Source organism: Acomys minous (assembly GCF_964271855.1).
Source record: "Acomys minous genome assembly, chromosome: 6".
Classification (NCBI taxonomy): domain Eukaryota; kingdom Metazoa; phylum Chordata; class Mammalia; order Rodentia; family Muridae; genus Acomys; species Acomys minous.
The window spans coordinates 14,868,680-14,888,070 of NC_140487.1; the positions used below are offsets into that span (position 1 = coordinate 14,868,680).

The window sequence follows — 19,391 nt, forward strand, 5'->3', positions numbered from 1 at the left end:
ATTTTTTACAAATACATTTATTTTATTACACACATATAAAATAAACAACACACAGCAAGAATCATGCAACAAACAGGCATTATATTAATGATACATTCATAGTATTTTGGCCATTTGTATTTGGCAACCTTGAAGAAAACATCTTTCCTATCTTAGTGAGTCTAAAATTCTGAATGTAAATCAATATTTTTCATATCTCATCTCTATCAACTTAAAAATCTATCTAGACCTCAAAACATCTACACCCCTAAATAACTAAGCTTAATTGTAAAGCTAAACTATCTGGTCTTCAACTCCATCAGAGACTTGAGAATGAATAAAATTAATTACCTGAGTGTACAGGACATGCAAAAGTCTCTTTTAAAGTAAGCATTCTTAAAGGTTTCCAGCAAGTTAAAAACCATATATCCTACTCAGAATAAAAGTTTACGCTTAAGAAATATATTTCTTAATATTCAAGGCAAATAAGTTTCACCTTGGTTTTGGCTCACAATATCATTCTTTATAACTAGCTTTACATCATTGAGCCAGGCTAAAGCTGTCTGTTCTCAATACCAGAACAGATCAGAGGAAAATTGTTTAGAAATGAGATACTTCTCATATGGGTATATCTTAGAGTTTACTTGGCTTCAAGAAGCCTGTACTGTATTGGACTCTGTACTAGAAATTGTCACATAATGATTTCAGTGTCACCTCTTATTAAATGGCATTTTCAATCTTCCACACACCTGAACAACCAGTCTCTCTCTACATCACATATCTCATTTTTCTCTGTTTACAAGTCATTTGGGCCCAATATTTGAGCATGTCCAGCTTGAATATTATTCCCAGCTGTACTCAATCCGCTCATCACTGTGGGGAGCTGACATCATCTTCTCTCTGGGTTTTGCCTATGTCTTCTAATTGTTCTTCATTCTTTGTTAAGCTTATAATCCATTCATAGTGCATCCTACTCAAAATCCAGAGCCTTTACAATGATCTCCAATGTCACTATGGCCTGAACCAATTGCTTTCTGTCTAGCCTAACTTTGAAATAATATTACTTTTCTTTTTGCTTCATTCCCATGGATTTCCTTATTATGAATGAAACACAAAAGTCTACACTGTTATGTGATCCTGTGAATTTCTCTCCATGATGTAGCATATAGGTAGCCTCCTTTAACACTTAATCCTCACTTAAACACTTTGAGAAAACTATAAAGCTAATTAACCAACTTACAGATTAAAAAATGACCACATTACCTATTTACTTTGTGTACTTTATTTTTCTAATTATTGATTAGTAGATAATCAATGTAATGTACTTTTAATCTGGTTTATTATTTACTTCCTTAAAGTATAACCTAATCTTCATTTTCATGGAGTGTATAGTGTAGCTTTTATGCAGTTAGTAGTCAGTTAAAATGTGGTGCAAGACAAAACTTGTGGGTTCCTTTCTCCTGGAGGCTGGGCTGAGAATCTGGTCACAGAGTTTTCTTCAGCTTTCTGAAGGCTAGGTGAAGAAGACTGTCCTGAAAACTTGTGACAAAAAAGGCCTTCTGGGCAGGAATGGAGTGCAGGACAGCCATGCTCAGCTGGGGTTGAAACAATAGAAATCGGTGTGCTTTTGAGAGGGGGAAGGGAACGTCTGGCTTCTGAAAGACCAGACTTCACTTGATTAAAATAAAGACAGTCAAGAATCAAAGAACTAGATTTTAATTCACTAAGCTTAATGACAAGGACAGAGAGCTATGTGGGAGAAATTGGAGGTGCACTCCAAGCCTTCCAACCTCTCTGGGTTTTTAAAAAATTTTTTATTAATTTATTCTTGTTTCATCTCAATGGTTATCCCATCCCTTGTATCCTCCCATTCTTCCCTCCCTCCCATTTTCCCCTTATTCCCCTCTTCTATGACTGTTCCTGAGGGGGATTTCCTCCCCCTGTATATGCTCATAGGGTATCAAGTCTCTTCTTGGTAGCCTGCTATCCTTCCTCTGAGTGCCACCAGGTCTCCCCCTCCAGGGTACATGGTCAAATATGAGGCACCAGAGTACATGTGGAAGTCATACCCCACTCTCCACAAACCAAGGGTACCAGAATAGCAGGAGATACTCCCAGGACTCTTCCCAGGGCTTGTCTCCAAGGCACCTTTGATACGTTTTTCTTCAAAGAAGCAGCTTTTGACAACTTTTGTGTGTGTTAGGGTCTTCAAGGAAATATCTTTTTAACACTTTTGGGTCTTGTGGGCATCAGGTCACCTATGTCTGAGGGAGCATCTCCTCTGCGTGCAGACAAAGGCCCACAAGAACTAAGTTAGTTCCAAAAGACAGTTGACTTTGCTTCATTAAATAAATAGTGTGGAGGCATACAACAGTAATCTCAGCATTCAGGAAGGCTGAGGGAAGATGGCTGCTATGAGTAGGACATGAGTTTATTTTATAAAAACAAAAGCTCAAAGTAAAAGGAAGAAGAAAAGAGAGGAAAAAGAGAAAGTAATGGAAGGAGGGACAGAAGAATGGAGAGAGAGAGAGAGAGAGAGAGAGAGAGAGAGAGAGAGAGATCTTGATCATATTTAATAATGATGGGAAAAGGTGATGAAGGCCAGAAGTATGGTAAGCACAGCATACCCAGATTCCATAGAAAAGATACATGAAAACTTGAGAAACCATCATCATGTGAAGGTGTGTAATAAAATTTCAGCTCAACAATAAAAAGTGAGGGATTTTATCTGATGACTATTTAGTCATTGAATTACAAGATATGTTCAGATGCTAAGGATGAAGGTCAAAAAGGAAAATGATTTGTGGGAAAAATTGACACTTTCTTGGCAAAGAATGATTGTGTAAGTTGATTTGGGAAAACAAAGCTGGGCTTCTGGGGCAATTGTGACCGATCTTTTGAACTTTGAAATAAGTGGGCAGGCTCAGTAATGCTTATCTACATACTCAAGGGACTTTTCAAGCAACCCTGAGCTGATCTCTGCCAGAGGGATATGACAAAAGCATATTGAAAGAAATGAATTTAGTGCTGAGACAAAGCAGGGCCTATGGTAATGGGTATGAGATTTCATTTTATTCAATAGTATCTGAAGACAATTTACAGTTAAGGAGAAACTTATTCATTCAACAAATTTTTACCTAACATCTACTAAGTTTACTTGTGTGTTTGAGATATATTGAAGAGATGGTTTTTATCCTTTGGTTTTAAGACTATGGTGTTAGAGAATAACTAATGTGATTAAAATTAACATGGAATTTTTAGAACAACAGAGTTTTGAAGGTAAAGATTTATGATGGAAAATGTATATCAGGAATACTTTACAATTTAGGGTAAGATATAGTCTTAGATCCAATGAATAAAGTAAAAGAACCGAGTTGAAGAGAAATACCACCTGTTAGGACTATTACTGGTGACAGCAGCCTTTGAAAACCAGGTGCTACATATAAACATCAAAGTCATCTGATGATGGTCAAGTATCATCAGAAAATCTTAAATTGTGACAATTATTGATAAATGAATATGAGTAACAGTTACTAAGTGAGAAAAATAACAGTCATAATAAATATGGCTGGATAATAAAGTAAAGAAGAGTGAGACTATCAGAAAGTGTTGAAGATTCGTGTATGACAGGCACTCTGGAAAAACTACTGGGACAGTGAATGAGTATTATTTGTTAGAAAGAATTTGTGGGGACAGAAGTAAAGTCTAGATAGGAAGCCCAGACTAAGTTTGTTAGGGTCTGGAACCACAGAAGAAAGACTACAAACTCAAGTAGTGTGCAAAAATGAAGACTGCGTATTCTGTAGTAAATTCCAGCATACAGGGGTCATTGCCTTCACAAAATGGCAACCGCAAGGTGAGCTTGCAGGCTCTTGTTAAAGCCAGTAAGGGCAATTCCAGATACAGTTAGGTTATCTTTATTTCCAATGGTATAAACTTCAAAGTGTGGGTGTGGGGGCATTGGGGATTGGCTGGTGCCAAGTCAGCAGTTAGTCATAAGTTAAGTGTCTGCTTAAACCAGTAGTTGAGCAACCTTATCTTCTCTAGCCAGATGTCTTGGTCAGTTCTGATTGGTTGCCCATTTTCTGTGTTTTTTTCTGTACCTGGTGCTTCTTTTTCTGAGAAGCAGAAACTTCGGCCTAGGCTCAGTGATAAAAATGAAACCTGTCATGGAGTTAGTTAGGCTTATTTAAACAGGTTCCCTCAGTCAAAGCAGGAAGATGAAATCACTGTAGAAGAGTCAATAGAGTTGCAAGGAGTTTTCAAGTTCAGGTCTCATATATGACCCAATGACAATGACTAAGATTTCCTTGATGAAAGATATGGCAGTTTGCATTTGATGGTTTCATAAGAAAATGAGCACTTTTGCACATGAATACACATGCAAGTGCTACTTGCACAGGAAACATATAGTTCATTTCTAAATGGAAGCTATATATTTCCTCACTAGGTAGAGTGATATTTCTGATGTTTTAACTGATGTCTTTTTTACTTTTCATAATTGTCCCTATTTCCAATGTTGACATTTAACTTAATCATTAACTTTAAAGGGAATTTACATTGAAATCTGAAGTTATAAATTCTTAAACTTTATCTTAATTTCAAAACAAAGTAAGGGTCAATGAGGCATCCCGTGATGCTTTTTGCACACCATTTGTGGATAGGCTCATGGGAGCCAGAGGAAGTGTCAGCTCCTCTTGATCTGGAGTTACAAGCAATTGAGAGCTGCCAGGCACGGATGCTGGGAATCAAATAAAAGTCATCTACAAGAACAATAATCATTCATAAGTGCTGAGCCTTCTCTCCATCCCTTCTATAAAGAAAGTCCCTCCATTACTCTTTAAAGGGAACATGTATTGTGTGAATCAGTTCAATCTTAGTCAATTTCTTATCCCAGTTACACTCATTCAGTAGTTTACTACTATATAAGGATCTATTGATTAAACCAATCTAGCTATAGGTGAATGGCTAAAGGGAACAAAGGTAGATATTTATCATAGTTGTGAGTATCATTTCATGGTAAACAAAAGCATGGATGCATTACTTGCTAGCCTCATGTATTTTTTTAAACTGTAGATTGTGCCATGATTCAATCTGCAAATATTTTTAAAAACAGTATAAAATGTGAGGATACATAATGGAATTAGGTCCTCATTAGCAGAACCATATCATTCCTAATATGAGAACCATAGCTCAAATTTTATGTGTAAGAAGTGAGGTAGTGAAGTCTTTTCATAGATAGTTTTGTTTTGTTTTTGAAACAACAGAAAGAAAATGATTTCTAGGGCTACTGATGAGTTCTATGTTACCAATGCCCAAAAGTCATGAAAGGTGAGACAAAGTAGGAAAGACTGCATCTAGCCTTAGAGAAACCCAGTTGTGTATAGGACAGGGTAGGATTCATGGTTTGGTTTTGCTTACCCAACCCAGACTTCATGTTTCCACTATGGTGCCCAAATGTACATGATGTAATATCTTATTTATCACTTATGGCTATATTCTTGTACATGGCTAATGGAATAAAACAGACAGGATTCGGGGGTCTAAGAAGTCAGAGGCATAAGGAGAAGAGACAGATATAGAGGATTGGTACTTGTGCCCTCAGGTATATGCAAATAGATGCAGATCACAGCGCTAACAAAAATTTTAGCAACAGAATTTGAAAAGCATATATGTGACTAAAAAGTTATGTGAAACTAATGTCAACTTCCCATGGCATCAGTGGTCCAATAGTCAAGAAGTGTTTTGTGCCTTTATTGACAGGTTATCAAGTTCTGATGAGGTCTCCTTGTTCCAGAATCTTAATCATTCCACTTTTGCCATCTCAGGGTATAGGGTTACTCCACAGATTTTGTATGGATTCATGTATTTATTTTTATTTCTTACTTTACTGAAAATGTTACTCCCTTTCATATAATTCTACTAACAAAAATTTTACATAGCTTCCAATGTTTCCAAACTAGTCCTGGTATTACAACATGTCCATGATTACCGTATTTTGTTATCAGGAGAGTTTGGTATGAAGATTGAGGGAGGTGGCATCTCAGGTTTTGACCTGTTTGTTTGTTGTTGTTGTTGTTTCTTGTTGCTAGGATTTAAAATAGACAAGAGAAACTTGGATAAAGGGGTTGTTTTGCTCACAGTTTCAGGCTACAATTCATTCTGGCAGGGATGTCACACCTGCAGGAGCCTGAAGGAGCTGGTCATGTGACATCCAAGGTAAAAAACAGGGAACAGCTAAGGATGCATGCTCCGTTGACTATATTACACAGCCCAGATACTCCTTAGTAATCAGTGGGTTTCCCCACCTCAGCATACTCAAGAAAATGTCCTACAGACATCCCAAAGGCCAACATATCTACATTATCCACCATAGATACTCCTCTTCACCCATTTGATTTTATATGTGTAAAATTTAAATTAAAACTATTCATCCCAGTGGGTACAGTATATAACCTACAACACCTTATTACTACCTTAGAGACAGTACAATAGAGTGAGAGTTCTGTAGAAACTTATTATATATCTTTTATTCACATAAGTCATATTATGTACTAGTTAAACAGCAAAATAATTATTAATTGTAAACCATAGTACTTAGTTTTAAACAGAGGTCATAGAATGAAACAATGATTTAAAATTACCTTTGATAAACAGAAAAGGTAAGAGACAAATTAACATTTTTCGTACAGCATTCTAAGTATACCACTTTAACAGTTAAATAGGAGCTTAAATTCACTTAAAATAGGAAGCTTAAAATCATTTTTAAGCAATCATCAAGATTATTTTTCTCTATTTCTAAGAGTTTCTATTATACTATTTCAGCAAAGCAAATTGTTTTCACTTTACTTTGGAGCATCCCTGTAGAATTATCCTCTACCTGTTATTGCAAGAGCCTCTCTATTCCTTCCCAAAAGGAGTCTTCAATGACATAATAAGGCATTTCTCTACTTCTAAGAGGAAAGAATTGGAATTTTCCAAAATGGAATTTAATTTGTATGACTTCAGCATAATGATCCACTTCTTTCAAACACCGTTGTGAATACTTACTTTTTCTTTGCTTGACTAATGAGTGTATTGAATTCTGGAGCCAATGTTCATTGATTGTAAAGAGTCAAGTGAATCAAGCAACTTTTCTTTCAATGTAAAGCATAGAACAACAGAACCTACCTAGCCAGAAGTGCACTGCCTAGTGTCAGACCAGGATGGGAGGCAGAGAAAGAGAGAGAGAGAGAGAGAGAGAGAGAGAGAGAGAGAGAGAGAGAGAGATCACAAATATAATCAGTGTAAAAATGCACATACCATTTTCTGGCATGTTTAGTTAACTGCTATCAAGGCTGAAAGAGATAACCCAGTAAGAGGAAAAGGGTCCTGAGTACAGGGAAAAGAGTCAGAGACACCCCCACTCCCACTGTTTGAGATAATTTGCTTAATTTTGGAATGCTATAATATTGTAACTATAATTTGCTGTTGTTAAGAAAATACTTTTTGTGTATTTGATGAGCAAGGTGTGGACTGTAGGAGAAGTCTAACTGCCTTGTTATTAAGAAAATACTATGTACTTGATAAACAAGGAATGGAGAGTTGTAGGATGTTTAACCTCTTTTTAATAACACATAAAGAGCTAAAGTAACTAACCCTGTGAGATACGTATTTTTATCTCCTACTTTTTGCCACTCCATTTAGCAAACTATAGTCTGCATTTGACCCATTTTTATTGTTTATATTGTTTCTGATGTTACAGCAAAAACCCCAAGGTCATATAATTATCAAGAAGAGGGGTTTAACTAGGAGATAGTGACCCACATAATCAACTAAGTAGGATTTCTAGGGGCTCATGAAGACTGAAGCAACAACCATGGAGCCTACACGGGTCTACACTAGGCCTTCTGCATACATGCTGTGGCTGTTTGGCTTGTTAATGGGACTAGGAATAGGGGAAGTGTCTCTGACTCTTTTGACTAGGCTTGGGACCCTTTTCTCCTTATGGGTTACTTCTTTCAACAACGGCATGAGGGTTTGTGCTTAATCATATTGCATCTTGCTATGATGTGTTAGGTTGATATTATTGGGAGGCCTTCTCTTTTCTGAAGGAAAACTGAGGAGTGGTGGTTCTGGGATATTGATGGTGTGGCTCTGGGAGGAGTGAAGGTAGGGAGTGGTTGAATTGTACGGTATGAGATGAGAATATAAAGGAAAAAAAATAAAAGGGGTCTATTTAGCTCATGGTTCTGGTCCAAGAGCCACTGCTTGCTTTTTTGAGGCTGTGTTGAAGAGTCAATAGCAGACAGCAGGAATGCTTACATGGAAGATTACATTTTGTGGCTGGGGAAGAGAGATCCACAAAGTACTGTACTCTTTTTGTAACAAACCGTTGTTGACTAATTAATATAATTCTGCTATATCTGAAAATTTCCTAGGAGACATTATTCCACTCACGATAGTGGAACCCTGTGATCTCAATACACTGCACCTGGTCCCAACTCTTAAAACTTCTACATCATCAATGAACATTTGCAGAACAATGAAAATGCCAAACTGCAGCTTAAAGCCCTTTGATAAGAATTATGATTTAAATAATTACTTCAGATTATATGTCAAAATTTCAGAAGTTTGACATTTAACTAACAATGACAGGGTTTTCACAATTCAATTGCCATGGCTATTTGACTTCTCCAATAAAGGGTAAAGTAAAAAAAAAAATTCCCCAAATCATAAAAAAAAAATTAAGATTCCCGTGCACAATATATATGTAAATATTTTACAAAGTATATATGTGTGTAATATCTGTGCATATACATGTATAAATAAAGACACACATATGTATCTTTATTGATACAAATAATAGATTTTGGCGTTCACATTGCTTAGGAGGTTTCTCTTTGTTCCTATTACACTTTTTGGCCTCATGAGCCCATTGAAGGGGCAGGAGGACAGAAATTTTAGATGTTATTCTCAACAAACAAATAAATGTAGATTCTTATATGTGACAGAGAGGGCATAATCAACTAAGGTTCTCATCACTGTAGCTTGACTTATCTTAGCAAAGGTGAATAAGCCATATTTGGGGCAAGGATTATGGGCTTTATGCACAAAAAAGTGAAAGAAAGAAATAATTATCTTTTATGATTTGGGAGAATAGTTAGGAAACACAATATACCACATTTTAAGAATTGATCTTTGCCCTTCTTCATCTGGCTTCTAATTGGCTTAGCAGCAAAGCTATCTAGGAGTGTGTAGATAAGTACTCATGGCGTCAGAGAAATAGATTGAAAGATTCTGTTTTGAAGAATCAAGAAAATTATGCACTCATCCAATCGTTCTTTCCATATCCCTGAGCACAGGTAGATAAAATTTGTTCAGAAGCAATTGCAAATGCAAGTCTGTGGACATTTAGAGGGAGACATGTCACACCTTTCCCTATGTTTAGAATGTTCAAGTTGGGTGCAACTTGCATTCTGTACAGATAGTATGTGCCTGCTCTCTGCATGTGTTATGTCCTTGCTTATGACTTGCATGCTAAGGATATATGCTAAGATATTGGAGGTTTCTAGATGATTTACCAGAACCGCTTATATCTAAATTATTCTTCTACCCAAACCAGTCATGTATGAACCTTTACATGGAAGTGAAATTTGATGACAGTATCAAGTAGAAAATATGTAAGTAACAAATATTCTAGTAACAGAGAATAATAGCTAAAAAGAGTCAAAGATTGGGAGAGTAACTATGAGACTGCTTGGTTTGTGCTGCACTAAATTCATGTAGGTCATGGATAGCTAAGATATTTTCAGTGCTTGGGCTTATAGAAAATGAAGCTATTGATATTTTTAAGAAAATGCCTACAATCCCATGCCATTCTCAGAATGTTGATCTTTTGTAGAGGTAAGTATTTTGAGTGAATGCTGGGTAAGCTTTGGATGATCTGCAATCCCTACCAACAGACCCGTTATGCAATAAGAGTGGAAAAAGTTATCTGTTCTTTTCCCTGTTTTGGAAACTAATAGAAAATATTTTGTAGCTACACCACTGCAGTATAGAAGATGGTATACTTGGTTAATATAGCATCTGGTAGCTTGGGTACAGTGAATGGGCCTGTCCTTTTGATGACACTGTCATTGCTCTCTTTGAAAAAATGTATACTTTGTACCTGGCTGAGAGATGACCTAGAGACATGCTGCATAGACACCATTTCAACAGCCCTCCTACGTTTATATTGATGTGGCCTCTTGTCTGAGGCTGCTTTTCAATATTTGTCTTCCCATGGTGACTTCTTAGGCATGAGGAATGTTTCAACTGGGACCTGTTTGTTCTATGTCTGTCTTAGTTAGACAACTATAAAAAGCTTAGTATTTCTAGTGACAAATGAACCAAATAATGTGAATAAGCACCAGGAAATGGCCTTGAAGCTTTTATTGGTAGCGATGCAGAGGTGGCAAATAAATAGTTCTTATCTTACCTAGGAGACTAGCATGCTGATTGACAGTTGGCATCCTTTCTCTTGTTTTCAGAGATTACTATGGGTGAATCTGCAATGACTCTTCTCTTTGGTGTCACAAAGTTGTCTTCTGCTAATTCTTACTCATTTGTTACAAGTTTCTTTGTTGTTGCTGTTGTTGTTGTTGTTTCTTTAAGAAACATTTTTTTTGCCAAGTGTTTACATGTATTATCTCACATAACTAATGACACTCTTATTTTGTGACCAATAAAAATGGCAGTGTCATGATGAGGAAATAGACAGTGTTAAAAGATGATGGGTACGTGTGCGCAAATAAATGTAAATATAGATATAAAGTGATTTTATGAGCACATTTATGAGCAGATAAATGTCATACTTAAGATTGAAGCAACATTTCAGAAGTTTCATCTGGGAAGGAATGCCGTGTAAACCTGAGCAGGGGTACAGGGTGTAGAGTCTACTGCAGGCCCTGCACAGGTAGCACCAGGAGGCACTTCTGATGTTCTCTAAGCTTCTTTGTCTACAACATATCAAGGACAAACTCAAGGGTTAAAGGACTGAGATACAAAACCATTAAATAATTCTGAACTGTTTATTCATCAAAAGATATCCAGCTAGTTTTCTTTACTGACTAATTTATAATAGCTCAGTTCTCCAGGAATTTGTCAGCAGTCCAGTAGGGAGCAGTTGAGAGAGAGAGAGAGAGAGAGAGAGAGAGAGAGAGAGAGAGAGAGAGAGAGAGAGAGAGAGAGAGAGAGAGAGAGAGATCAGACTTGAAATGGTTCTATAGCACTATTTTCTTATAGGAAATTGCAACAACTCTTTAAAACACATGCACTTTGATAGGTGAGTCGAAACAAAGCAATACACAAAATTATCCTCTTAAAAACATGTAATGCTGGTCCTGTGACTTAACTCAAACTCAGTTATCTATTATCCCATCTTGCCATTTTTGTTATAACCTGCATAAAACCTCAGTGATGCAAAACTTATGATAGTATATAAATATGTATGGGTAACAGAAGTTTAATAATTTAGAAATAATTTTTGGCTTCTTAGGTGAAATCATCAAGGTCTCTTCCACCTCAGAGCATTTTGCCAGACTTGATTTGTCATGCTTTCTTGAGAAGTAGGTCAGAATCCAGTTTTTCTTTGCATTAGAACTGAGGAAGAGCTTGTTAATTCATCACGCAAGATCCAGGAGGGGATATCCACCCCGGATTTTACATCCACCTCCTAATCAGGCCTTTTCCCTCAGAACTCCAGCTTACAATTCTGCTGCATAGTTTTATAGATGGAGATTTATGTTTTACTTCTGAGCCCTAGCCTTATTGAGCAGATTAAGCAAAACCAGTCACTGAGAATCTCTGCAGATTCCCTATGTGGTTTAATTATACAAGAGAATACGGAAGCTCATGTATTTGGACATAGAAAACTCACTTTACCTTGACTATAGAATATTAAAGTCCTCCAAGAAACATTGCTCAAGTGCCTTACTTCTCTGTTCTTTCTCTCTTGCTGTATACATGTATCTTGTCCTTGGTGCAGTGTTGCTCAAAGATTTTTGCCCAGCCCACTAGCATCAGTATTCATGGAAACTGGCTATAGATAAAATTCTGGGCCTCATCTCAGCTTTAGTCAATCAGAAGCATTTCATATGGTGGCTACCAGTTTATAGTTTAATAACCAGTCATAAGATTTTGGTGCATGCCAATGTTTTGAAAACACCCTGTTATACGTATAACAAATTTCTCCATTTTCTAACCTGGGATTATTTTGTTTAAAAATATTGCTTCTACAGAGTCATATTGTGATACTAAAGACATTTAAAATCACAATATGTTTAAGCACAGTGGCATTGAAGGTATGTGAGTAGCACGTTTCTTTGATCTGCCTTTTATCAGTCAGTGGTCAGCAAGTCTGTCTACACCTGTGTGTACTTAGGAACGCATATTTGTTTTGTTTCAATGAAGAAGCCAGAGCCTTCTGCTTAGATCTCCTGTGGAAAGGTTGCAAGCCTTAACTAACTGGATGCATCCCATTGATAAAACAAACTGATGTTCCTTCTACAGATTCCCAGCCATAATCACCATCTATACATTTGCTTTTCTGTTGATAAAACCCAAATGTTTTCTACAAACTCCAATTATTGATTTCCTCAAAATACTTAATAGTGGAATGCTAAAGTTAGAATAAGCTGCTTCATACCTGCCTGCCCAAATCCTCATTTGTATGTTTTATAATATGGCAGGTACTGACTGAGAAATAGACTGGCAGAGACCGCAAGGGAGAAGGATAGAAAAGAAATGTCTCCTGGTTTATCCCATCACAGCTATGAATTATATACGTAAGATCAAATCTGAATTACAAGTGACCCAACTCACAATAATACCTTTACCACGCCAAATTCTGAGACTGATAAATTAGGAAACCTTTAGCCCCAGTGTTCAGGAAGTGTGTAAATCATGACAGTTCCTTTTATTAACTCAAGTTGACCTGGTGATAGCAGTGTACTTGTGGATATAAATTCATATAGCTAAAAAGAATCATTCATTTAAAAGGTGTCTGTTGGGAACTCACGGACTCAGAGCAGCATGGGGAGGATTGAGATAAATCTCACACTGAACCTATGCAGCACAAGAGAAGACACAAATCAGATAATCAAATATTTGTGAAAACTAAAAAAAAAAAATCTCAAACTCTCTATACTTATGTCATACATATATCAGTCATAGTTTAGCCCAGACTCTATTATTCATTTATATTCAGGATTTAATATAGAGTTTAGTGTATAGTGAGGTCAAAATAAATTAAAAATTTTCAATGGAGTCTCGTCTTAATTTTCTTAATAAAAATTTATAAAAGTTCTCATGGCATAAGATTATATATTGCTTAGCTTTTCGTCATTGTCTACAAGGATGACCAGTATTTCTACCCACATAAAATGTTTAGACATCTAAAGGTTCTGTCAAATTATAATCTATGCGTGTCTTAGGTTTCTATTTCTGTGAAGTCACACCATGAACACAGTAACTCTTATAAAGAAAAACATTTAATTGGGGCTGGCTTATAGTTACAGGGCTTATCCCACAATTGTCATGTCAGGAAGCATGGTGGTACACAGGCGGATATGGTGCTGGAAAAGGAGCCGGAAGTTCCACATCTGGATCAGCAGGCAACAGGAAGAGAGATAGACACTGAGACTAGCTTGAGTATTTGAAACCTCCAAGTCCACCTCCAGTGACACATCTACTTCAGCAAGACCACACCTACTTGAACAAGGCCACACCTTCTAATAGTGCCACTACTCATGAGTCTATGAGGGCCATTTCTCATTCAAACCACCACAATGCGTTTAAATATCTTAAGGATTTATATTAGTTGGTCAACAATAGCTGTTTGTTAATGGTAGCTCATGGCAGCATAGTGGGCTGTAAATTTTCATGTTAGTATTTTATAACATGGCAGTGTGGTGGGGCACCACAGAACACTGCCAACTGAGTTGGGCAACACTTTGTAATTGAAAGGAAGGAGGTAATTTGAGGATAGAATACAGAAAATATAGCTCACAGAAACCCAGGTCCAGGGTGCAACTGAAACAGAATTTACTCAAAAGTCTTTTGGTAGTCACATGGGGGAAATAAATGACTTATTTTCAGTACCTCCTGGTTTTATATTGACTTGTATTTTCTTCTCTAGAGGTGTAGATTGTATTAGAAGTTCTTTGTGAAGAGATGATTTCCCGTTATATCCTTAACAGCATAAGAAATACAATAAACTATGTACTCAAACACAAGCAATTTATATTTAGGGCTCCTGTTCAGTATTTTGCTGTCTTTAAACACACAGATGTGTTCTCAGATCTGTGGAAACCCTCAGAAAAGTCCATTTGATATTAATAAAATGTGAAATAATCATATTTACATTTATAAATTGCTAATGACCAATAACAAATATTGTTAAGTGACGTCGAGGCATAGTTATAGAAGTTTACCATTATGTTACAAATTGTAAATATTGGCTATAATTATGTATGGTCTCTATAGAATATCTACTGTGTTTACTTCCAGGCTTTGAACCAGACCTATCACAAATTAATAAAGCAAGATTAGGCAATGAAGTTAAGATGGCTCTTTAGACTGCAGAAGTAGGGTGAAAAATATAAAGGCAAAATTACAGGGCACATCGGCCAGCCCTTGGTGTCCCTTAGTTAACTTTGCTACGTGTTCGTCTTAGAGAGTCCTGGTGTTGGGGTGAGTGGTTAAAAAAACAAATGGGTAAGAGATAAAATGTGCAGATTCAAACTTTTGTCAGTCTGCTAAGAAATAAATCAATATAAACCAGAGAGATTCTTGAATAAAATATTTTTACTCCATTGGCTTTTTCCTTTTCAAGGGTTATTTTGGCCCACGTCAAATGAATTTCAAAAGAATATCAAATCAGCATTGAAAGATGCAGACGTGGGAGCGATAGTGTACCACATGCTGCTGAAGGCTTTAGAACAGAGTCCTCTGGGTATCAAAGGCTCTGGTTTGGATGTGCGTTTTATATTAATTAAAAATAAAAATAAGAGCTCTCCCCTGTCTGGGGAAGATCCTAGTCTCTCTAATGGGTTTGCCTGCTAGGCACACACATCCAAGGTTTTGTAGAGATTATAATGATAGGATGTATCGATTTGAGCTAACAAGTGGGGAAGCAGGAGTCAGCTGGGTCTCTTCTTCTAATATGCGCAGAGTTTCCCACAACTCCTCAACCCAATGGCCTTCTATATATTGGTGTGGCAAGCAAGCCAGAACTCTTGGCATGCTATACAGGGTGTCAGGGTGTACAGAAGCTCTGTAAAACTTTAACAGTGCCATAACTGAGAGGCGGCAGTGAAAGGAGGAGGGCAAATACTCCAGCGAAGATAAATACTGGGCTTACCTTCTCACTGTGGCTTGCACTGTGATTCAAAGCTTCACAGCAATGAATTCAAAGAAACACAAAGGAGAAACCTGAGACGTTCACGGCTGTAGAATGAGAGTGTGGAAGTCTGTTTCTAAGTGCTGGCTTTGCACACGAGGACAGAAAGGAATATTCTACTGTTCCAGCTCAGTGTGACCCACTCGTTTTCTGAGTTGCTTAGAAACTCACTGTGTATTAAAGTCAGCTACACAATCTATGCACAAGTTTTCTCTAGATTGTACTTTGACTTTCCAAGGTTATTTTTGTTGTTGTTGTTGTGGTGGTGGTGGTGGTGGTGGTGGTGGTGGTTGTTTAATGAAGAAAAGTTGTGTCACTGATGAATTCTTGTGCAGATCGCTGAGTCAGAGGTGTGGCTGTCTGGTGTCTGCAGTGTTGAGGTACTGACAAGCATGTGAAGAGTAACTTATTGGCCAAGAAGCTGCTGCTCCTTTGGACTCTGATAGATATACTTTAATGATTTTCTGTAAAGCGGAAGCTTAATCTTTGAGAGTGATTAGAACACTTTTTATCTGCTTTGTGTTATTGCAAGTAGCTATTGATGTATTTGATTTAAGAAGCAAATGTGTTCCTGCTAAGCAGGTGATAATTTAAATGCTTAACAGCTCTGTAATTTTGATAATGTGATTACAAGATTTATGAAGGAGGTAATCTTGACTATCGGTATTATTGAACATAAGCAAACATACTGTCCTGTTTTAATAGACGAAGCCAGACTGGGTATGCAGTCGCTAAAAGCATTAAAAGTATCTTTGCAAACACACACTTTCTGAGGGAAGTGGCTTTCTATCACTATGTGCAAAATTCAAACTATCTTTCCTGCTTCAAATATTTTTTCGTGCTCCGTGGAAGTAGTACTTGAGAAGCCGGTTGACATGGCTGCATAATGTATTAATGAAAAGTGTAGCCCATGTCATAGAGACTTGAGTCCCCAAAAGGGCAACGTTCACAATGGTGAGCATGTAGAGAGCTCCCAAGTGTCCTGTACTCGTTTCCTTCATTCAATCTGTGCTAAGGGCTAGTTAGAAAATGGATTTGTAGTAGATATTCCTTAAGATACTGGGACAACACGGAGAATATATATTTGAATGATCGGGTGGGGCAATGGCTTAATTGGTAAAGTACCTCCTGAATTACCCAAGCTTGATGACCAGCACTCACTGGACATGCTGGACATGGTTGTGCAGACTGTAATATTAACACAGCGGTTGGGGCAGGGCAGGGGCAGAATGATTCCTTAGACTTTGTAGGCTTTCACTCTAGCCAATTGATGAGAACTGAGAAAGAGAGATCCCATTTCAGAAAATAATGTGAAAGCCAGGCACAGTGGCGAACGCCTGTAATCCCAGCACTCTGGGAGGCAGAAGCAAGTGGATTTTTGTGAGTTCAAGGCCAGCCTGGACTACAAAGTGAGTTCAGGACAGCCAAGACTACACAGAGAAACGCTATCTAAATAAAATAAATAATAACAATAACAACAACAACAACAATAATAATAATAATAATAATAATAATAATAATAATGTGATAGAAAAGGACAACCTCTACTCTCTCACACATGCAAAATCAGTCTCTGTCTCTCTCTTTCTCTCTCTCTCTCACACACATGTGCACACACACTTCATATAAGCCCAAAAGTTTCTAAAAATTAAAAACACAAAAGCACAAGATATTATTTGGGCAATCTCTAATAGCCTGGTGGAACAAATGAACCATTTGCAAAGTAAACTAGCTTACAGAAACTTTAAAAAAAGCTAAAGTACAAAATTTTAGCCAGATAAATATCATGTGGTCAATCTTGCTATGTGAATTCAGCTTTCAATGTGAACATGTATTTCTTTACGTCTCTTTGGTGTGAGGCGGAAGGGAAAACAATGTCAGCCCAGACTGGGACAAGCTGACAGACAGGAGAGTATGGAGCAAGCAGACCCCATGTGTTTGACAAAGACTGCTAATGTCAGCATGATCCAGACAGAGCAGATGTGACTGAATCAACTTTCAAAGCAAGAAGACAGCACTTAGGCCTGGTTAATTTAACCACATGTTTATCAAAGTATTAAAATGCATAATATGTATGTTTTTGAATATTTATATTGTATTCCCTTCTCTATGTAATTTAAACACAATTTTAGATTATTAACTGTTATTGTGACTTTTATTAATTCCAAAACAATGAGGAAGCTTTGCATTACATTTAGAGTATTACATATACAGCTTACGAAGGTCAGATTCCTGCTATTTTTAATATCTCAATTTGTACCTTGAGTTTTGTGTTCTCAAAGGCTCTTGGTTCTGCAGCATCAGCTGTCGATTAGCTTCATGACCGGCTGCCATAAGACCAACGCTAGGGAAATCTCTCACTAACAGTCTGCCTTTACTTCAGAGATTTCATTAAGCCCAAGCAAACTTCATTCTCTATAGCCACATTATTTAGGTCTCAAGCACCCAGATACCTTGGCGAGGTGGAGGATGTCTCTTAGTTTTCCCTTGATCAAGAGCCATGAGCTGACACTAAGCTATAGGTGCTTCTTCCAAACAAACAAACAAACAAGCAAACAAAAACCCAAGCAAAAGAAAAAACAAAACAAAACAAAGCAAAGTAAAAAAAAAAAACAACCCAAAGAATTAGTTGGAAAAAAGCATACATAACAAGTTTAATTCATTACCTCAACTAGTCTCGGCTTATAATCTTATTATTTAGAAATGTTTCCAAAAGGTCTTATGAAAACAACCTCCTTTTTGAGGTCCAAAAATAGCTAGTACTCAGCCATAGACACTCTTACCATTGATTATCTTAAGTATATGTAGCTCATTCCTGCCACTTCCCCATTGCCCATAAGACTAATTCACTGAGCAGAGATTTCATGTTATTCACTCCATTAAAACACCTAATGTATGTGACATCACAATTCGATTTCTATTTTGCTTCTTATAGTAAGAAATGCTTATGTATATGTAATGATCTGCTATGGTTTTGCTGCATTTCTTCTTTTTATTCCATTTTTAATTTAAAATGACACTTTTGGATTTCAAGACAGTCTCAAACATTAGAAGTAATGATATATGTAGCAGGAGTCATTATTTATGCTTCTGCTTTAAAGTTACATTAAAAGCTCAAATAATTTGTAGGTAAAACCCATCATCATTTCCCTCCTTGTATTAAATAACTGTCGAGGGAACCTCACAGTGCTTTGTTCTTCTCAATTAAACACTTGCTCTGTGTATAGAATTAGAATAAAGATTGGTTTATGCTTCAAAGATACCACTAATTAAGTGATAATCTAATGCATTCTGAAACTTGTTTTGTTTTCAACTCAAAGTCTGTGTCTGTTGCCAATTATACCCCAATTAATTCCAGTTTCAGTGTGAGAAATTCCTTTTCCTCTCTCACTGCACCGAAGGAATGCCTTTAACAGACGCGCCTCTGATCTTCGAGTTTTGCATATCTCTTATAAATGATATGACACATAGAGGTTTACTCATTGCATTTCAATAGGCTCTGTTGTCCACTGAGCATATTTGATCAGTGCGTTAAGAATAGATAATGGGCTCATTGAAACCAAAGGGAAAGAGAAGGTCAAGTACTGTCAGATACTATATTGCATATTTTGATTTTTGTACTTTCTGAATAAAATTGTTTTATACTCATATTTCATAAAAGACATTATGTCGCACACTATAGTGGTACATAATAGTACATTTTTATGACGATATAAGAAATGCAAATATCCTGCAATAATGTCAAATATTAATTACCATAGAACAGTGATACGTCTCACTTTAAGAAATGGGTGAAGAAATACTGTGGCATTGAATATCCACTAACCCAAGTCTTAATACTGCTACTTACTGGGTATGGAATGTGGAAATAAGATATCTCTAGTCTTTAGACCCAGTAGCATATGGATAGTAAAAAATGCACAGAGGCTAGAGTGTGTGAATTAATTTGAAGCCATTTCTGAAACATGGTATATGTATGCTTAGCTCTGCA

The 19,391-nt window shown here is 36.8% G+C and overlaps 1 protein-coding gene across 1 annotated transcript in view; it reads left to right on the forward strand.

Annotated features, from left to right (window-relative positions):
• Positions 1–19,391, forward strand: part of THSD7A (thrombospondin type 1 domain containing 7A) — a 363,069-nt gene that overhangs the window by 98,296 nt on the left and 245,382 nt on the right. The gene's annotated exons all lie outside the window — the stretch shown is intronic.